Source organism: Daphnia pulicaria, chromosome 6 (assembly GCF_021234035.1).
Source record: "Daphnia pulicaria isolate SC F1-1A chromosome 6, SC_F0-13Bv2, whole genome shotgun sequence".
Classification (NCBI taxonomy): domain Eukaryota; kingdom Metazoa; phylum Arthropoda; class Branchiopoda; order Diplostraca; family Daphniidae; genus Daphnia; species Daphnia pulicaria.
Genome location: NC_060918.1, coordinates 17,139,848 through 17,155,970, shown reverse-complemented (window position 1 = coordinate 17,155,970; position 16,123 = coordinate 17,139,848). Strand labels below are relative to the sequence as shown.

The 16,123-nt window shown below is 40.0% G+C and overlaps 32 non-coding genes across 32 annotated transcripts; 14 read left to right on the top strand and 18 right to left on the bottom strand.

Annotated features, from left to right (window-relative positions):
• Positions 1-20: 20 nt before the first annotated feature.
• Positions 21-94, top strand: Trnai-aau. Its single transcript has one exon. It is a non-coding gene; the product is annotated as a tRNA-Ile (tRNA).
• A 77-nt stretch (positions 95-171) lies between these two features.
• On the top strand, positions 172-253 carry Trnas-cga. The gene has a single exon. It is a non-coding gene; the product is annotated as a tRNA-Ser (tRNA).
• Positions 254-888: 635 nt separating this feature from the next.
• Trnar-ccu lies at positions 889-961 on the bottom strand. The gene has a single exon. It is a non-coding gene; the product is annotated as a tRNA-Arg (tRNA).
• Positions 962-1,467: 506 nt separating this feature from the next.
• Trnan-auu lies at positions 1,468-1,540 on the bottom strand. Its single transcript has one exon. It is a non-coding gene; the product is annotated as a tRNA-Asn (tRNA).
• A 411-nt stretch (positions 1,541-1,951) lies between these two features.
• Trnas-uga lies at positions 1,952-2,033 on the bottom strand. The gene has a single exon. It is a non-coding gene; the product is annotated as a tRNA-Ser (tRNA).
• Positions 2,034-2,499: 466 nt separating this feature from the next.
• On the top strand, positions 2,500-2,573 carry Trnai-aau. Its single transcript has one exon. It is a non-coding gene; the product is annotated as a tRNA-Ile (tRNA).
• A 77-nt stretch (positions 2,574-2,650) lies between these two features.
• On the top strand, positions 2,651-2,732 carry Trnas-cga. The gene has a single exon. It is a non-coding gene; the product is annotated as a tRNA-Ser (tRNA).
• A 635-nt stretch (positions 2,733-3,367) lies between these two features.
• Trnar-ccu lies at positions 3,368-3,440 on the bottom strand. Its single transcript has one exon. It is a non-coding gene; the product is annotated as a tRNA-Arg (tRNA).
• Positions 3,441-4,431: 991 nt separating this feature from the next.
• Trnas-uga lies at positions 4,432-4,513 on the bottom strand. Its single transcript has one exon. It is a non-coding gene; the product is annotated as a tRNA-Ser (tRNA).
• A 118-nt stretch (positions 4,514-4,631) lies between these two features.
• Positions 4,632-4,715, top strand: Trnar-ucu. The gene is given in 2 exon segments: positions 4,632-4,668; positions 4,680-4,715. It is a non-coding gene; the product is annotated as a tRNA-Arg (tRNA).
• Positions 4,716-4,951: 236 nt separating this feature from the next.
• Trnai-aau lies at positions 4,952-5,025 on the top strand. The gene has a single exon. It is a non-coding gene; the product is annotated as a tRNA-Ile (tRNA).
• A 77-nt stretch (positions 5,026-5,102) lies between these two features.
• Positions 5,103-5,184, top strand: Trnas-cga. Its single transcript has one exon. It is a non-coding gene; the product is annotated as a tRNA-Ser (tRNA).
• A 635-nt stretch (positions 5,185-5,819) lies between these two features.
• Trnar-ccu lies at positions 5,820-5,892 on the bottom strand. The gene has a single exon. It is a non-coding gene; the product is annotated as a tRNA-Arg (tRNA).
• Positions 5,893-6,398: 506 nt separating this feature from the next.
• On the bottom strand, positions 6,399-6,471 carry Trnan-auu. Its single transcript has one exon. It is a non-coding gene; the product is annotated as a tRNA-Asn (tRNA).
• A 411-nt stretch (positions 6,472-6,882) lies between these two features.
• Trnas-uga lies at positions 6,883-6,964 on the bottom strand. Its single transcript has one exon. It is a non-coding gene; the product is annotated as a tRNA-Ser (tRNA).
• A 466-nt stretch (positions 6,965-7,430) lies between these two features.
• Positions 7,431-7,504, top strand: Trnai-aau. Its single transcript has one exon. It is a non-coding gene; the product is annotated as a tRNA-Ile (tRNA).
• A 77-nt stretch (positions 7,505-7,581) lies between these two features.
• On the top strand, positions 7,582-7,663 carry Trnas-cga. The gene has a single exon. It is a non-coding gene; the product is annotated as a tRNA-Ser (tRNA).
• Positions 7,664-8,298: 635 nt separating this feature from the next.
• Positions 8,299-8,371, bottom strand: Trnar-ccu. The gene has a single exon. It is a non-coding gene; the product is annotated as a tRNA-Arg (tRNA).
• A 506-nt stretch (positions 8,372-8,877) lies between these two features.
• On the bottom strand, positions 8,878-8,950 carry Trnak-uuu. Its single transcript has one exon. It is a non-coding gene; the product is annotated as a tRNA-Lys (tRNA).
• A 411-nt stretch (positions 8,951-9,361) lies between these two features.
• Positions 9,362-9,443, bottom strand: Trnas-uga. Its single transcript has one exon. It is a non-coding gene; the product is annotated as a tRNA-Ser (tRNA).
• Positions 9,444-9,909: 466 nt separating this feature from the next.
• Trnai-aau lies at positions 9,910-9,983 on the top strand. Its single transcript has one exon. It is a non-coding gene; the product is annotated as a tRNA-Ile (tRNA).
• Positions 9,984-10,060: 77 nt separating this feature from the next.
• On the top strand, positions 10,061-10,143 carry Trnas-cga. The gene has a single exon. It is a non-coding gene; the product is annotated as a tRNA-Ser (tRNA).
• A 635-nt stretch (positions 10,144-10,778) lies between these two features.
• On the bottom strand, positions 10,779-10,851 carry Trnar-ccu. Its single transcript has one exon. It is a non-coding gene; the product is annotated as a tRNA-Arg (tRNA).
• A 506-nt stretch (positions 10,852-11,357) lies between these two features.
• Positions 11,358-11,430, bottom strand: Trnak-uuu. The gene has a single exon. It is a non-coding gene; the product is annotated as a tRNA-Lys (tRNA).
• A 411-nt stretch (positions 11,431-11,841) lies between these two features.
• Trnas-uga lies at positions 11,842-11,923 on the bottom strand. Its single transcript has one exon. It is a non-coding gene; the product is annotated as a tRNA-Ser (tRNA).
• Positions 11,924-12,389: 466 nt separating this feature from the next.
• On the top strand, positions 12,390-12,463 carry Trnai-aau. Its single transcript has one exon. It is a non-coding gene; the product is annotated as a tRNA-Ile (tRNA).
• Positions 12,464-12,540: 77 nt separating this feature from the next.
• Trnas-cga lies at positions 12,541-12,623 on the top strand. The gene has a single exon. It is a non-coding gene; the product is annotated as a tRNA-Ser (tRNA).
• A 635-nt stretch (positions 12,624-13,258) lies between these two features.
• Positions 13,259-13,331, bottom strand: Trnar-ccu. Its single transcript has one exon. It is a non-coding gene; the product is annotated as a tRNA-Arg (tRNA).
• Positions 13,332-13,837: 506 nt separating this feature from the next.
• Trnak-uuu lies at positions 13,838-13,910 on the bottom strand. Its single transcript has one exon. It is a non-coding gene; the product is annotated as a tRNA-Lys (tRNA).
• A 411-nt stretch (positions 13,911-14,321) lies between these two features.
• Trnas-uga lies at positions 14,322-14,403 on the bottom strand. The gene has a single exon. It is a non-coding gene; the product is annotated as a tRNA-Ser (tRNA).
• A 466-nt stretch (positions 14,404-14,869) lies between these two features.
• On the top strand, positions 14,870-14,943 carry Trnai-aau. The gene has a single exon. It is a non-coding gene; the product is annotated as a tRNA-Ile (tRNA).
• Positions 14,944-15,737: 794 nt separating this feature from the next.
• Positions 15,738-15,810, bottom strand: Trnar-ccu. Its single transcript has one exon. It is a non-coding gene; the product is annotated as a tRNA-Arg (tRNA).
• Between the last annotated feature and the right edge of the window lie 313 nt (positions 15,811-16,123).

Here is a 16,123-nt window from a genome sequence, read left to right as displayed (position 1 = left end):
TAATATATTAAGAATTTATTGGCCTGTTAGCTCAGTTGGTTAGAGCGCCGTGCTAATAACGCGGAGGTCATGAGTTCGATCCTCTTACGGGCCACTATAATTCTTTCATTAAATATTTTCCACTCTAAAAAGGTACTGATAGATTCGAAATATTTTGCTAAAATAGTGAATGCAGATATGGCCGAGTGGTTAAGGCGACTGACTCGAAATCAGTTTCCATCTTGGAGCGTAGGTTCGAATCCTACTATCTGCGTTTTGTGGCATTTTATTGGTAAATGTAACTACACAACATTTGATCAAGTGACGCCAGAAGTTATTTCTAGTCATTTTTTGGGAGAACATCCAAGTTTAAAATCAGTAGGGGAGTACACAGTGAGAGAAGAACGAAAGGTCTTTAGGTCTTTAGCATATGTGATGGCCCTGGACAAGACAAGACAAACTAAGCAACGGGGTGACCCTGGATAAGGCATGCTCTCAACAATGGTCCGTACGAGTGGTAAGAACAGTCAGGTCCATCGAAGTCGAGGTCTGTGATCGTAGGCCAGGTTTAGATAGTTTCTAAAAGTAGATGAGAGACAACAAGTACACGTTGCCGAGAATGCACCTTACCATCATGACCAGCGTCTTGAATTCAGCGCGTTGTTGCTCCAGGAACCAGTGAAGACGGCAGAGAAGGATGAGAGAGTCAGAGTTCACCTGTAAAACAGCAGAATAAGTTCCGCTGCCAAGTAATTGTCACTGGCAAAGGTTTCCAAGTTTAAGCATGCCATTTCAGCGATTTCCCAACACTTGGACCAATGAAAATTTTTGCTTGAAAACAGTAAAACAAAAGACAAGTAATTGCCAATTTAACGACGATTTTCGATAATTATAGTTTCGGTTGCTCGCTACCTCTGGCGAGACTCGAACTCGCAATCCCCGGCTTAGGAGGCCGGTGCCTTATCCATTAGGCCACAAAGGCTGAGTTATGTTGAATCTCCTATTCGAGGAATGACGTTATATTGCAAAGCTTTTTCCTAGAAGATAGCCAAACGTCCCATGTTATATAAACATACAGCGATTACCGTCTGTGGACATCGTCTCAATCTTGAAAACCATGTTTTTTGAATAATCTTAACTACAAACTCTATTTACAGCTTTCGAGTTCTATAACTGGACATACATTTACTATTGCAATTAGTTGTATCAAATATCAAGGCTTTCTACTCTCACAATGAGGGATACTCTTTCTCACTATCTCATTTCATTATTTGTGTATGTTCCACGACCTATATCCGAATGTACTTCCTTTTGGTTCGCACTTTCTCTACATCGTAGGAATTAACGTAAAGAAACACCATGAGAACTCGTGTTGTCGTCTATGAACATCTATGAATTCTGCCCATAATGGTGAATGATTTCAAACGATATTAACTTGATAATAAATGGTGGAAAACCAACAATACTAACTAAAATCAAAAAACTAGCCGCCCGATAAGGGACTTGAACCCTTGACCTCAGGATTAATAGTCCCGCGCTCTACCGTCTGAGCTAACCGGGCTTTATAATTGGTATTGCAATAGTTTTCCGTTCGAGTTCATTTTTAAATTTTACGATTGCTTATAGATCTTTTACGGACGGAAGTACGGACGTTTTTCTATTCTTCGTAAACAAAATGGGTACACATTCTTTCATCCTATAATTTGGCTCTGACTACATTTTGTGTTTGTAAACTACACTCAAAGACCGCCATAATGCATTTCGGCACTGGTTCTGAAAAATAGACACGTTTCTGGAAACGCCAAGTAACAGGTCATGGCTCCACGGTTCCGAGATAGATCCCGGGACCTAGGATACCCATGACTGCACAGTTAATATTTGTAATCATGCGTAAATTTGAGATACTAGTAAACGATTGAAAATGAGTTGTTCCACTAGAAAATACTAGCATGTGAAACAAATGGCAATTCACCGCAGTTGGTAGGGTTCGAACCTACGCCCTCAGAGAGGAATAGATTTCAAGTCTATCGCCTTAACCACTCGGCCACAACTGCCCCGAGTTTTCAGACAATCTAGTAATAATATTTATTGGTTCACCAATATTTCCGTTTGACCTTACTGAAGAGCAGGTTAAATGAGAGATGCAAAATCCTAGCACTTTCTTTAAGTGTAGGTCGTGTGGCGTAATGGATAAGGCGTCGGACTTCTATGAAAGTAGTTATCCGAAAATTGCGGGTTCGAGTCCCGCCACGATTAATAGCATATGACGAAACTATTAGTTCATGATGAGTAGTAGTTAACCACAAACCATGGGGAATCATGTTAGATCAATAAAACTACAAATATATCTCGAACACTCAATGAATATCACTGGCTTGCATTGCCTTCACAGTGACGATTGAAAGTGGCTGCTGATATAGCCTTGCTTGGTAGATACCTTAAATCATTCTCTCTAAAGACACACAGAGTATACCTAACTGATGATGAATGAACGTTTTATTAATATATTAAGAATTTATTGGCCTGTTAGCTCAGTTGGTTAGAGCGCCGTGCTAATAACGCGGAGGTCATGAGTTCGATCCTCTTACGGGCCACTATAATTCTTTCATTAAATATTTTCCACTCTAAAAAGGTACTGATAGATACGAAATATTTTGCTAAAATAGTGAATGCAGATATGGCCGAGTGGTTAAAGCGACTGACTCGAAATCAGTTTCCATCTTGGAGCGTAGGTTCGAATCCTACTATCTGCGTTTTGTGGCATTTTATTGGTAAATGTAACTACACAACATTTGATCAAGTGACGCCAGAAGTTATTTCTAGTCATTTTTTGGGAGAACATCCAAGTTTAAAATCAGTAGGGGAGTACACAGTGAGAGAAGAACGAAAGGTCTTTAGGTCTTTAGCATATGTGATGGCCCTGGACAAGACAAGACAAACTAAGCAACGGGGTGACCCTGGATAAGGCATGCTCTCAACAATGGTCCGTACGAGTGGTAAGAACAGTCAGGTCCATCGAAGTCGAGGTCTGTGATCGTAGGCCAGGTTTAGATAGTTTCTAAAAGTAGATGAGAGACAACAAGTACACGTTGCCGAGAATGCACCTTACCATCATGACCAGCGTCTTGAATTCAGCGCGTTGTTGCTCCAGGAACCAGTGAAGACGGCAGAGAAGGATGAGAGAGTCAGAGTTCACCTGTAAAACAGCAGAATAAGTTCCGCTGCCAAGTAATTGTCACTGGCAAAGGTTTCCAAGTTTAAGCATGCCATTTCAGCGATTTCCCAACACTTGGACCAATGAAAATTTTTGCTTGAAAACAGTAAAACAAAAGACAAGTAATTGCCAATTTAACGACGATTTTCGATAATTATAGTTTCGGTTGCTCGCTACCTCTGGCGAGACTCGAACTCGCAATCCCCGGCTTAGGAGGCCGGTGCCTTATGCATTAGGCCACAAAGGCTGAGTTATGTTGAATCTCCTATTCGAGGAATGACGTTATATTGCAAAGCTTTTTCCTAGAAGATAGCCAAACGTCCCATGTTATATAAACATACAGCGATTACCGTCTGTGGACATCGTCTCAATCTTGAAAACCATGTTTTTTTGAATAATCTTAACTACAAACTCTATTTACAGCTTTCGAGTTCTATAACTGGACATACATTTACTATTGCAATTAGTTGTATCAAATATCAAGGCTTTCTACTCTCACAATGAGGGATACTCTTTCTCACTATCTCATTTCATTATTTGTGTATGTTCCACGACCTATATCCGAATGTACTTCCTTTTGGTTCGCACTTTCTCTACATCGTAGGAATTAACGTAAAGAAACACCATGAGAACTCGTGTTGTCGTCTATGAACATCTATGAATTCTGCCCATAATGGTGAATGATTTCAAACGATATTAACTTGATAATAAATGGTGGAAAACCAACAATACTAACTAAAATCAAAAGACTAGCAGCCCGATAATGGACTTGAACCCTTGACCTCAGGATTAAAAGTCCCGCGCTTTACCGTCTGAGCTAACCGGGCTTAATAATTGGTATTGCAATAGTTTTCCGTTCGAGTTCATTTTTAAATTTTACGATTGCTTATAGATCTTTTACGGACGGAAGTACGGACGTTTTTCTATTCTTCGTAAACAAAATGGGTACACATTCTTTCATCCTATAATTTGTCTCTGACTACATTTTGTGTTTGTAAACTACACTCAAAGACCGCCATAATGCATTTCGGCACTGGTTCTGAAAAATAGACACGTTTCTGGAAACGCCAAGTAACAGGTCATGGCTCCACGGTTCCGAGATAGATCCCGGGACCTAGGATACCCATGACTGCACAGTTAATATTTGTAATCATGCGTAAATTTGAGATACTAGTAAACGATTGAAAATGAGTTGTTCCACTAGAAAATACTAGCATGTGAAACAAATGGCAATTCACCGCAGTTGGTATGGTTCGAACCTACGCCCTCAGAGAGGAACAGATTTCAAGTCTATCGCCTTAACCACTCGGCCACAACTGCCCCGATTTTTCAGACAATCTAGTAATAATATTTATTGGTTCACCAATATTTCCGTTTGATCTTACTGAAGAGCAGGTTAAATGAGAGATGCAAAATCCTAGCACTTTCTTTAAATGTAGGTCGTGTGGCCTAATGGATAAGGCGTCGGACTTCTATGAAAGTAGTTATCCGAAAATTGCGGGTTCGAGTCCCGCCACGATTAATAGCATATGACGAAACTATTAGTTCATGATGAGTAGTAGTTAACCACAAACCATGGGGAATCATGTCAGATCAATAAAACTACAAATATATTATGTCGCCTTCACAGTGACGATTGAAATTGGCTGCTGATATAGCCTTGCTTGGTAGATACCTTAAATCATTCTCTCTAAAGACACACAGAGTATACCTAACTGATGATGAATGAACCTTTTATTAATATATTAAGAATTTATTGGCCTGTTAGCTCAGTTGGTTAGAGCGCCGTGCTAATAACGCGGAGGTCATGAGTTCGATCCTCTTACGGGCCACTATAATTCTTTCATTAAATATTTTCCACTCTAAAAAGGTACTGATAGATTCGAAATATTTTGCTAAAATAGTGAATGCAGATATGGCCGAGTGGTTAAGGCGACTGACTCGAAATCAGTTTCCATCTTGGAGCGTAGGTTCGAATCCTACTATCTGCGTTTTGTGGCATTTTATTGGTAAATGTAACTACACAACATTTGATCAAGTGACGCCAGAAGTTATTTCTAGTCATTTTTTGGGAGAACATCCAAGTTTAAAATCAGTAGGGGAGTACACAGTGAGAGAAGAACGAAAGGTCTTTAGGTCTTTAGCATATGTGATGGCCCTGGACAAGACAAGACAAACTAAGCAACGGGGTGACCCTGGATAAGGCATGCTCTCAACAATGGTCCGTACGAGTGGTAAGAACAGTCAGGTCCATCGAAGTCGAGGTCTGTGATCGTAGGCCAGGTTTAGATAGTTTCTAAAAGTAGATGAGAGACAACAAGTACACGTTGCCGAGAATGCACCTTACCATCATGACCAGCGTCTTGAATTCAGCGCGTTGTTGCTCCAGGAACCAGTGAAGACGGCAGAGAAGGATGAGAGAGTCAGAGTTCACCTGTAAAACAGCAGAATAAGTTCCGCTGCCAAGTAATTGTCACTGGCAAAGGTTTCCAAGTTTAAGCATGCCATTTCAGCGATTTCCCAACACTTGGACCAATGAAAATTTTTGCTTGAAAACAGTAAAACAAAAGACAAGTAATTGCCAATTTAACGACGATTTTCGATAATTATAGTTTCGGTTGCTCGCTACCTCTGGCGAGACTCGAACTCGCAATCCCCGGCTTAGGAGGCCGGTGCCTTATCCATTAGGCCACAAAGGCTGAGTTATGTTGAATCTCCTATTCGAGGAATGACGTTATATTGCAAAGCTTTTTCCTAGAAGATAGCCAAACGTCCCATGTTATATAAACATACAGCGATTACCGTCTGTGGACATCGTCTCAATCTTGAAAACCATGTTTTTTGAATAATCTTAACTACAAACTCTATTTACAGCTTTCGAGTTCTATAACTGGACATACATTTACTATTGCAATTAGTTGTATCAAATATCAAGGCTTTCTACTCTCACAATGAGGGATACTCTTTCTCACTATCTCATTTCATTATTTGTGTATGTTCCACGACCTATATCCGAATGTACTTCCTTTTGGTTCGCACTTTCTCTACATCGTAGGAATTAACGTAAAGAAACACCATGAGAACTCGTGTTGTCGTCTATGAACATCTATGAATTCTGCCCATAATGGTGAATGATTTCAAACGATATTAACTTGATAATAAATGGTGGAAAACCAACAATACTAACTAAAATCAAAAGACTAGCCGCCCGATAAGGGACTTGAACCCTTGACCTCAGGATTAATAGTCCCGCGCTCTACCGTCTGAGCTAACCGGGCTTTATAATTGGTATTGCAATAGTTTTCCGTTCGAGTTCATTTTTAAATTTTACGATTGCTTATAGATCTTTTACGGACGGAAGTACGGACGTTTTTCTATTCTTCGTAAACAAAATGGGTACACATTCTTTCATCCTATAATTTGGCTCTGACTACATTTTGTGTTTGTAAACTACACTCAAAGACCGCCATAATGCATTTCGGCACTGGTTCTGAAAAATAGACACGTTTCTGGAAACGCCAAGTAACAGGTCATGGCTCCACGGTTCCGAGATAGATCCCGGGACCTAGGATACCCATGACTGCACAGTTAATATTTGTAATCATGCGTAAATTTGAGATACTAGTAAACGATTGAAAATGAGTTGTTCCACTAGAAAATACTAGCATGTGAAACAAATGGCAATTCACCGCAGTTGGTAGGGTTCGAACCTACGCCCTCAGAGAGGAATAGATTTCAAGTCTATCGCCTTAACCACTCGGCCACAACTGCCCCGAGTTTTCAGACAATCTAGTAATAATATTTATTGGTTCACCAATATTTCCGTTTGACCTTACTGAAGAGCAGGTTAAATGAGAGATGCAAAATCCTAGCACTTTCTTTAAGTGTAGGTCGTGTGGCGTAATGGATAAGGCGTCGGACTTCTATGAAAGTAGTTATCCGAAAATTGCGGGTTCGAGTCCCGCCACGATTAATAGCATATGACGAAACTATTAGTTCATGATGAGTAGTAGTTAACCACAAACCATGGGGAATCATGTTAGATCAATAAAACTACAAATATATCTCGAACACTCAATGAATATCACTGGCTTGCATTGCCTTCACAGTGACGATTGAAAGTGGCTGCTGATATAGCCTTGCTTGGTAGATACCTTAAATCATTCTCTCTAAAGACACACAGAGTATACCTAACTGATGATGAATGAACGTTTTATTAATATATTAAGAATTTATTGGCCTGTTAGCTCAGTTGGTTAGAGCGCCGTGCTAATAACGCGGAGGTCATGAGTTCGATCCTCTTACGGGCCACTATAATTCTTTCATTAAATATTTTCCACTCTAAAAAGGTACTGATAGATACGAAATATTTTGCTAAAATAGTGAATGCAGATATGGCCGAGTGGTTAAAGCGACTGACTCGAAATCAGTTTCCATCTTGGAGCGTAGGTTCGAATCCTACTATCTGCGTTTTGTGGCATTTTATTGGTAAATGTAACTACACAACATTTGATCAAGTGACGCCAGAAGTTATTTCTAGTCATTTTTTGGGAGAACATCCAAGTTTAAAATCAGTAGGGGAGTACACAGTGAGAGAAGAACGAAAGGTCTTTAGGTCTTTAGCATATGTGATGGCCCTGGACAAGACAAGACAAACTAAGCAACGGGGTGACCCTGGATAAGGCATGCTCTCAACAATGGTCCGTACGAGTGGTAAGAACAGTCAGGTCCATCGAAGTCGAGGTCTGTGATCGTAGGCCAGGTTTAGATAGTTTCTAAAAGTAGATGAGAGACAACAAGTACACGTTGCCGAGAATGCACCTTACCATCATGACCAGCGTCTTGAATTCAGCGCGTTGTTGCTCCAGGAACCAGTGAAGACGGCAGAGAAGGATGAGAGAGTCAGAGTTCACCTGTAAAACAGCAGAATAAGTTCCGCTGCCAAGTAATTGTCACTGGCAAAGGTTTCCAAGTTTAAGCATGCCATTTCAGCGATTTCCCAACACTTGGACCAATGAAAATTTTTGCTTGAAAACAGTAAAACAAAAGACAAGTAATTGCCAATTTAACGACGATTTTCGATAATTATAGTTTCGGTTGCTCGCTACCTCTGGCGAGACTCGAACTCGCAATCCCCGGCTTAGGAGGCCGGTGCCTTATGCATTAGGCCACAAAGGCTGAGTTATGTTGAATCTCCTATTCGAGGAATGACGTTATATTGCAAAGCTTTTTCCTAGAAGATAGCCAAACGTCCCATGTTATATAAACATACAGCGATTACCGTCTGTGGACATCGTCTCAATCTTGAAAACCATGTTTTTTGAATAATCTTAACTACAAACTCTATTTACAGCTTTCGAGTTCTATAACTGGACATACATTTACTATTGCAATTAGTTGTATCAAATATCAAGGCTTTCTACTCTCACAATGAGGGATACTCTTTCTCACTATCTCATTTCATTATTTGTGTATGTTCCACGACCTATATCCGAATGTACTTCCTTTTGGTTCGCACTTTCTCTACATCGTAGGAATTAACGTAAAGAAACACCATGAGAACTCGTGTTGTCGTCTATGAACATCTATGAATTCTGCCCATAATGGTGAATGATTTCAAACGATATTAACTTGATAATAAATGGTGGAAAACCAACAATACTAACTAAAATCAAAAGACTAGCCGCCCGATAAGGGACTTGAACCCTTGACCTCAGGATTAAAAGTCCCGCGCTCTACCGTCTGAGCTAACCGGGCTTAATAATTGGTATTGCAATAGTTTTCCGTTCGAGTTCATTTTTAAATTTTACGATTGCTTATAGATCTTTTACGGACGGAAGTACGGACGTTTTTCTATTCTTCGTAAACAAAATGGGTACACATTCTTTCATCCTATAATTTGTCTCTGACTACATTTTGTGTTTGTAAACTACACTCAAAGACCGCCATAATGCATTTCGGCACTGGTTCTGAAAAATAGACACGTTTCTGGAAACGCCAAGTAACAGGTCATGGCTCCACGGTTCCGAGATAGATCCCGGGACCTAGGATACCCATGACTGCACAGTTAATATTTGTAATCATGCGTAAATTTGAGATACTAGTAAACGATTGAAAATGAGTTGTTCCACTAGAAAATACTAGCATGTGAAACAAATGGCAATTCACCGCAGTTGGTAGGGTTCGAACCTACGCCCTCAGAGAGGAATAGATTTCAAGTCTATCGCCTTAACCACTCGGCCACAACTGCCCCGATTTTTCAGACAATCTAGTAATAATATTTATTGGTTCACCAATATTTCCGTTTGACCTTACTGAAGAGCAGGTTAAATGAGAGATGCAAAATCCTAGCACTTTCTTTAAATGTAGGTCGTGTGGCGTAATGGATAAGGCGTCGGACTTCTATGAAAGTAGTTATCCGAAAATTGCGGGTTCGAGTCCCGCCACGATTAATAGCATATGACGAAACTATTAGTTCATGATGAGTAGTAGTTAACCACAAACCATGGGGAATCATGTCAGATCAATAAAACTACAAATATATCTCGAACACTCAATGAATATCACTGGCTTGCATTGCCTTCACAGTGACGATTGAAATTGGCTGCTGATATAGCCTTGCTTGGTAGATACCTTAAATCATTCTCTCTAAAGACACACAGAGTATACCTAACTGATGATGAATGAACGTTTTATTAATATATTAAGAATTTATTGGCCTGTTAGCTCAGTTGGTTAGAGCGCCGTGCTAATAACGCGGAGGTCATGAGTTCGATCCTCTTACGGGCCACTATAATTCTTTCATTAAATATTTTCCACTCTAAAAAGGTACTGATAGATACGAAATATTTTGCTAAAATAGTGAATGCAGATATGGCCGAGTGGTTAAAAGCGACTGACTCGAAATCAGTTTCCATCTTGGAGCGTAGGTTCGAATCCTACTATCTGCGTTTTGTGGCATTTTATTGGTAAATGTAACTACACAACATTTGATCAAGTGACGCCAGAAGTTATTTCTTGTCATTTTTTGGGAGAACATTCAAGTTTAAAATCAGTAGGGGAGTACACAGTGAGAGAAGAACGAAAGGTCTTTAGGTCTTTAGCATATGTGATGGCCCTGGACAAGACAAGACAAACTAAGCAACGGGGTGACCCTGGATAAGGCATGCTCTCAACAATGGTCCGTACGAGTGGTAAGAACAGTCAGGTCCATCGAAGTCGAGGTCTGTGATCGTAGGCCAGGTTTAGATAGTTTCTAAAAGTAGATGAGAGACAACAAGTACACGTTGCCGAGAATGCACCTTACCATCATGACCAGCGTCTTGAATTCAGCGCGTTGTTGCTCCAGGAACCAATGAAGACGGCAGAGAAGGATGAGAGAGTCAGAGTTCACCTGTAAAACAGCAGAATAAGTTCCGCTGCCAAGTAATTGTCACTGGCAAAGGTTTCCAAGTTTAAGCATGCCATTTCAGCGATTTCCCAACACTTGGACCAATGAAAATTTTTGCTTGAAAACAGTAAAACAAAAGACAAGTAATTGCCAATTTAACGACGATTTTCGATAATTATAGTTTCGGTTGCTCGCTACCTCTGGCGAGACTCGAACTCGCAATCCCCGGCTTAGGAGGCCGGTGCCTTATGCATTAGGCCACAAAGGCTGAGTTATGTTGAATCTCCTATTCGAGGAATGACGTTATATTGCAAAGCTTTTTCCTAGAAGATAGCCAAACGTCCCATGTTATATAAACATACAGCGATTACCGTCTGTGGACATCGTCTCAATCTTGAAAACCATGTTTTTTGAATAATCTTAACTACAAACTCTATTTACAGCTTTCGAGTTCTATAACTGGACATACATTTACTATTGCAATTAGTTGTATCAAATATCAAGGCTTTCTACTCTCACAATGAGGGATACTCTTTCTCACTATCTCATTTCATTATTTGTGTATGTTCCACGACCTATATCCGAATGTACTTCCTTTTGGTTCGCACTTTCTCTACATCGTAGGAATTAACGTAAAGAAACACCATGAGAACTCGTGTTGTCGTCTATGAACATCTATGAATTCTGCCCATAATGGTGAATGATTTCAAACGATATTAACTTGATAATAAATGGTGGAAAACCAACAATACTAACTAAAATCAAAAGACTAGCCGCCCGATAAGGGACTTGAACCCTTGACCTCAGGATTAAAAGTCCCGCGCTCTACCGTCTGAGCTAACCGGGCTTAATAATTTGTATTGCAATAGTTTTCCGTTCGAGTTCATTTTTAAATTTTACGATTGCTTATAGATCTTTTACGGACGGAAGTACGGACGTTTTTCTATTCTTCGTAAACAAAATGGGTACACATTCTTTCATCCTATAATTTGGCTCTGACTACATTTTGTGTTTGTAAACTACACTCAAAGACCGCCATAATGCATTTCGGCACTGGTTCTGAAAAATAGACACGTTTCTGGAAACGCCAAGTAACAGGTCATGGCTCCACGGTTCCGAGATAGATCCCGGGACCTAGGATACCCATGACTGCACAGTTAATATTTGTAATCATGCGTAAATTTGAGATACTAGTAAACGATTGAAAATGAGTTGTTCCACTAGAAAATACTAGCATGTGAAACAAATGGCAATTCACCGCAGTTGGTAGGGTTCGAACCTACGCCCTCAGAGAGGAATAGATTTCAAGTCTATCGCCTTAACCACTCGGCCACAACTGCCCCGATTTTTCAGACAATCTAGTAATAATATTTATTGGTTCACCAATATTTTCGTTTGACCTTACTGAAGAGCAGGTTAAATGAGAGATGCAAAATCCTAGCACTTTCTTTAAGTGTAGGTCGTGTGGCGTAATGGATAAGGCGTCGGACTTCTATGAAAGTAGTTATCCGAAAATTGCGGGTTCGAGTCCCGCCACGATTAATAGCATATGACGAAACTATTAGTTCATGATGAGTAGTAGTTAACCACAAACCATGGGGAATCATGTCAGATCAATAAAACTACAAATATATCTCGAACACTCAATGAATATCACTGGCTTGCATTGCCTTCACAGTGACGATTGAAATTGGCTGCTGATATAGCCTTGCTTGGTAGATACCTTAAATCATTCTCTCTAAAGACACACAGAGTATACCTAACTGATGATGAATGAACCTTTTATTAATATATTAAGAATTTATTGGCCTGTTAGCTCAGTTGGTTAGAGCGCCGTGCTAATAACGCGGAGGTCATGAGTTCGATCCTCTTACGGGCCACTATAATTCTTTCATTAAATATTTTCCACTCTAAAAAGGTACTGATAGATACGAAATATTTTGCTAAAATAGTGAATGCAGATATGGCCGAGTGGTTAAAAGCGACTGACTCGAAATCAGTTTCCATCTTGGAGCGTAGGTTCGAATCCTACTATCTGCGTTTTGTGGCATTTTATTGGTAAATGTAACTACACAACATTTGATCAAGTGACGCCAGAAGTTATTTCTTGTCATTTTTTGGGAGAACATTCAAGTTTAAAATCAGTAGGGGAGTACACAGTGAGAGAAGAACGAAAGGTCTTTAGGTCTTTAGCATATGTGATGGCCCTGGACAAGACAAGACAAACTAAGCAACGGGGTGACCCTGGATAAGGCATGCTCTCAACAATGGTCCGTACGAGTGGTAAGAACAGTCAGGTCCATCGAAGTCGAGGTCTGTGATCGTAGGCCAGGTTTAGATAGTTTCTAAAAGTAGATGAGAGACAACAAGTACACGTTGCCGAGAATGCACCTTACCATCATGACCAGCGTCTTGAATTCAGCGCGTTGTTGCTCCAGGAACCAATGAAGACGGCAGAGAAGGATGAGAGAGTCAGAGTTCACCTGTAAAACAGCAGAATAAGTTCCGCTGCCAAGTAATTGTCACTGGCAAAGGTTTCCAAGTTTAAGCATGCCATTTCAGCGATTTCCCAACACTTGGACCAATGAAAATTTTTGCTTGAAAACAGTAAAACAAAAGACAAGTAATTGCCAATTTAACGACGATTTTCGATAATTATAGTTTCGGTTGCTCGCTACCTCTGGCGAGACTCGAACTCGCAATCCCCGGCTTAGGAGGCCGGTGCCTTATGCATTAGGCCACAAAGGCTGAGTTATGTTGAATCTCCTATTCGAGGAATGACGTTATATTGCAAAGCTTTTTCCTAGAAGATAGCCAAACGTCCCATGTTATATAAACATACAGCGATTACCGTCTGTGGACATCGTCTCAATCTTGAAAACCATGTTTTTTGAATAATCTTAACTACAAACTCTATTTACAGCTTTCGAGTTCTATAACTGGACATACATTTACTATTGCAATTAGTTGTATCAAATATCAAGGCTTTCTACTCTCACAATGAGGGATACTCTTTCTCACTATCTCATTTCATTATTTGTGTATGTTCCACGACCTATATCCGAATGTACTTCCTTTTGGTTCGCACTTTCTCTACATCGTAGGAATTAACGTAAAGAAACACCATGAGAACTCGTGTTGTCGTCTATGAACATCTATGAATTCTGCCCATAATGGTGAATGATTTCAAACGATATTAACTTGATAATAAATGGTGGAAAACCAACAATACTAACTAAAATCAAAAGACTAGCCGCCCGATAAGGGACTTGAACCCTTGACCTCAGGATTAAAAGTCCCGCGCTCTACCGTCTGAGCTAACCGGGCTTAATAATTTGTATTGCAATAGTTTTCCGTTCGAGTTCATTTTTAAATTTTACGATTGCTTATAGATCTTTTACGGACGGAAGTACGGACGTTTTTCTATTCTTCGTAAACAAAATGGGTACACATTCTTTCATCCTATAATTTGGCTCTGACTACATTTTGTGTTTGTAAACTACACTCAAAGACCGCCATAATGCATTTCGGCACTGGTTCTGAAAAATAGACACGTTTCTGGAAACGCCAAGTAACAGGTCATGGCTCCACGGTTCCGAGATAGATCCCGGGACCTAGGATACCCATGACTGCACAGTTAATATTTGTAATCATGCGTAAATTTGAGATACTAGTAAACGATTGAAAATGAGTTGTTCCACTAGAAAATACTAGCATGTGAAACAAATGGCAATTCACCGCAGTTGGTAGGGTTCGAACCTACGCCCTCAGAGAGGAATAGATTTCAAGTCTATCGCCTTAACCACTCGGCCACAACTGCCCCGATTTTTCAGACAATCTAGTAATAATATTTATTGGTTCACCAATATTTTCGTTTGACCTTACTGAAGAGCAGGTTAAATGAGAGATGCAAAATCCTAGCACTTTCTTTAAGTGTAGGTCGTGTGGCGTAATGGATAAGGCGTCGGACTTCTATGAAAGTAGTTATCCGAAAATTGCGGGTTCGAGTCCCGCCACGATTAATAGCATATGACGAAACTATTAGTTCATGATGAGTAGTAGTTAACCACAAACCATGGGGAATCATGTTAGATCAATAAAACTACAAATATATCTCGAACACTCAATGAATATCACTGGCTTGCATTGCCTTCACAGTGACGATTGAAATTGGCTGCTGATATAGCCTTGCTTGGTAGATACCTTAAATCATTCTCTCTAAAGACACACAGAGTATACCTAACTGATGATGAATGAACCTTTTATTAATATATTAAGAAATTATTGGCCTGTTAGCTCAGTTGGTTAGAGCGCCGTGCTAATAACGCGGAGGTCATGAGTTCGATCCTCTTACGGGCCACTATAATTCTTTCATTAAATATTTTCCACTCTAAAAAGGTACTGATAGATTCGAAATATTTTGCTAAAATAGTGAATGAAGATATGGCCGAGTGGTTAAGGCGACTGACTGGAAATCAGTTTCTATCTTGAAGCGTAGGTTCGAATACTGCTATCTGCGTTTTGTGGCATTTTATTGGTAAATGTAACTACACAACATTTGATCAAGTGACGCCAGAAGTTATTTCTAGTCATTTTTTGGGAGAACATTCAAGTTTAAAATCAGTAGGGGAGTACACAGTGAGAGAAGAACGAAAGGTCTTTAGGTCTTTAGCATATGTGATGGCCCTGGACAAGACAAGACAAACTAAGCAACGGGGTGACCCTGGATAAGGCATGCTCTCAACAATGGTCCGTACGAGTGGTAAGAACAGTCAGGTCCATCGAAGTCGAGGTCTGTAATCGTAGGCCAGGTTTAGATAGTTTCTAAAAGTAGATGAGAGACAACAAGTACACGTTGCCGAGAATGCTTCTTACCATCATGACCAGCGTCTTGAATTCAGCGCGTTGTTGCTCCAGGAACCAGTGAAGACGGCAGAGAAGGATGAGAGAGTCAGAGTTCACCTGTAAAACAGCAGAATAAGTTCCGCTGCCAAGTAATTGTCACTGGCAAAGGTTTCCAAGTTTAAGCATGCCATTTCAGCGATTTCCCAACACTTGGACTAATGAAAATTTTTGCTTGAAAACAGTAAAACAAAAGACAAGTAATTGCCAATTTAACGACGATTTTCGATAATTATAGATTCGGTTGCTCGCTACCTCTGGCGAGACTCGAACTCGCAATCCCCGGCTTAGGAGGCCGGTGCCTTATGCATTAGGCCACAAAGGCTGAGTTATGTTGAATCTCCTATTCGAGGAATGACGTTATATTGCAAAGCTTTTTCCTAGAAGATAGCCAAACGTCCCATGTTATATAAACATATAGCGATTACCGTCTGTGGACATCGTCTCAATCTTGAAAACCATGTTTTTTGAATAATCTTAACTACAAACTCTATTTACAGCTTTCGAGTTCTATAACTGGACATACATTTACTATTGCAATTAGTTGTATCAAATATCAAGGCTTTCTACTCTCACAATGAGGGATACTCTTTCTCACTATCTCATTTCATTATTTGTGTATGTTCCACGACCTATAT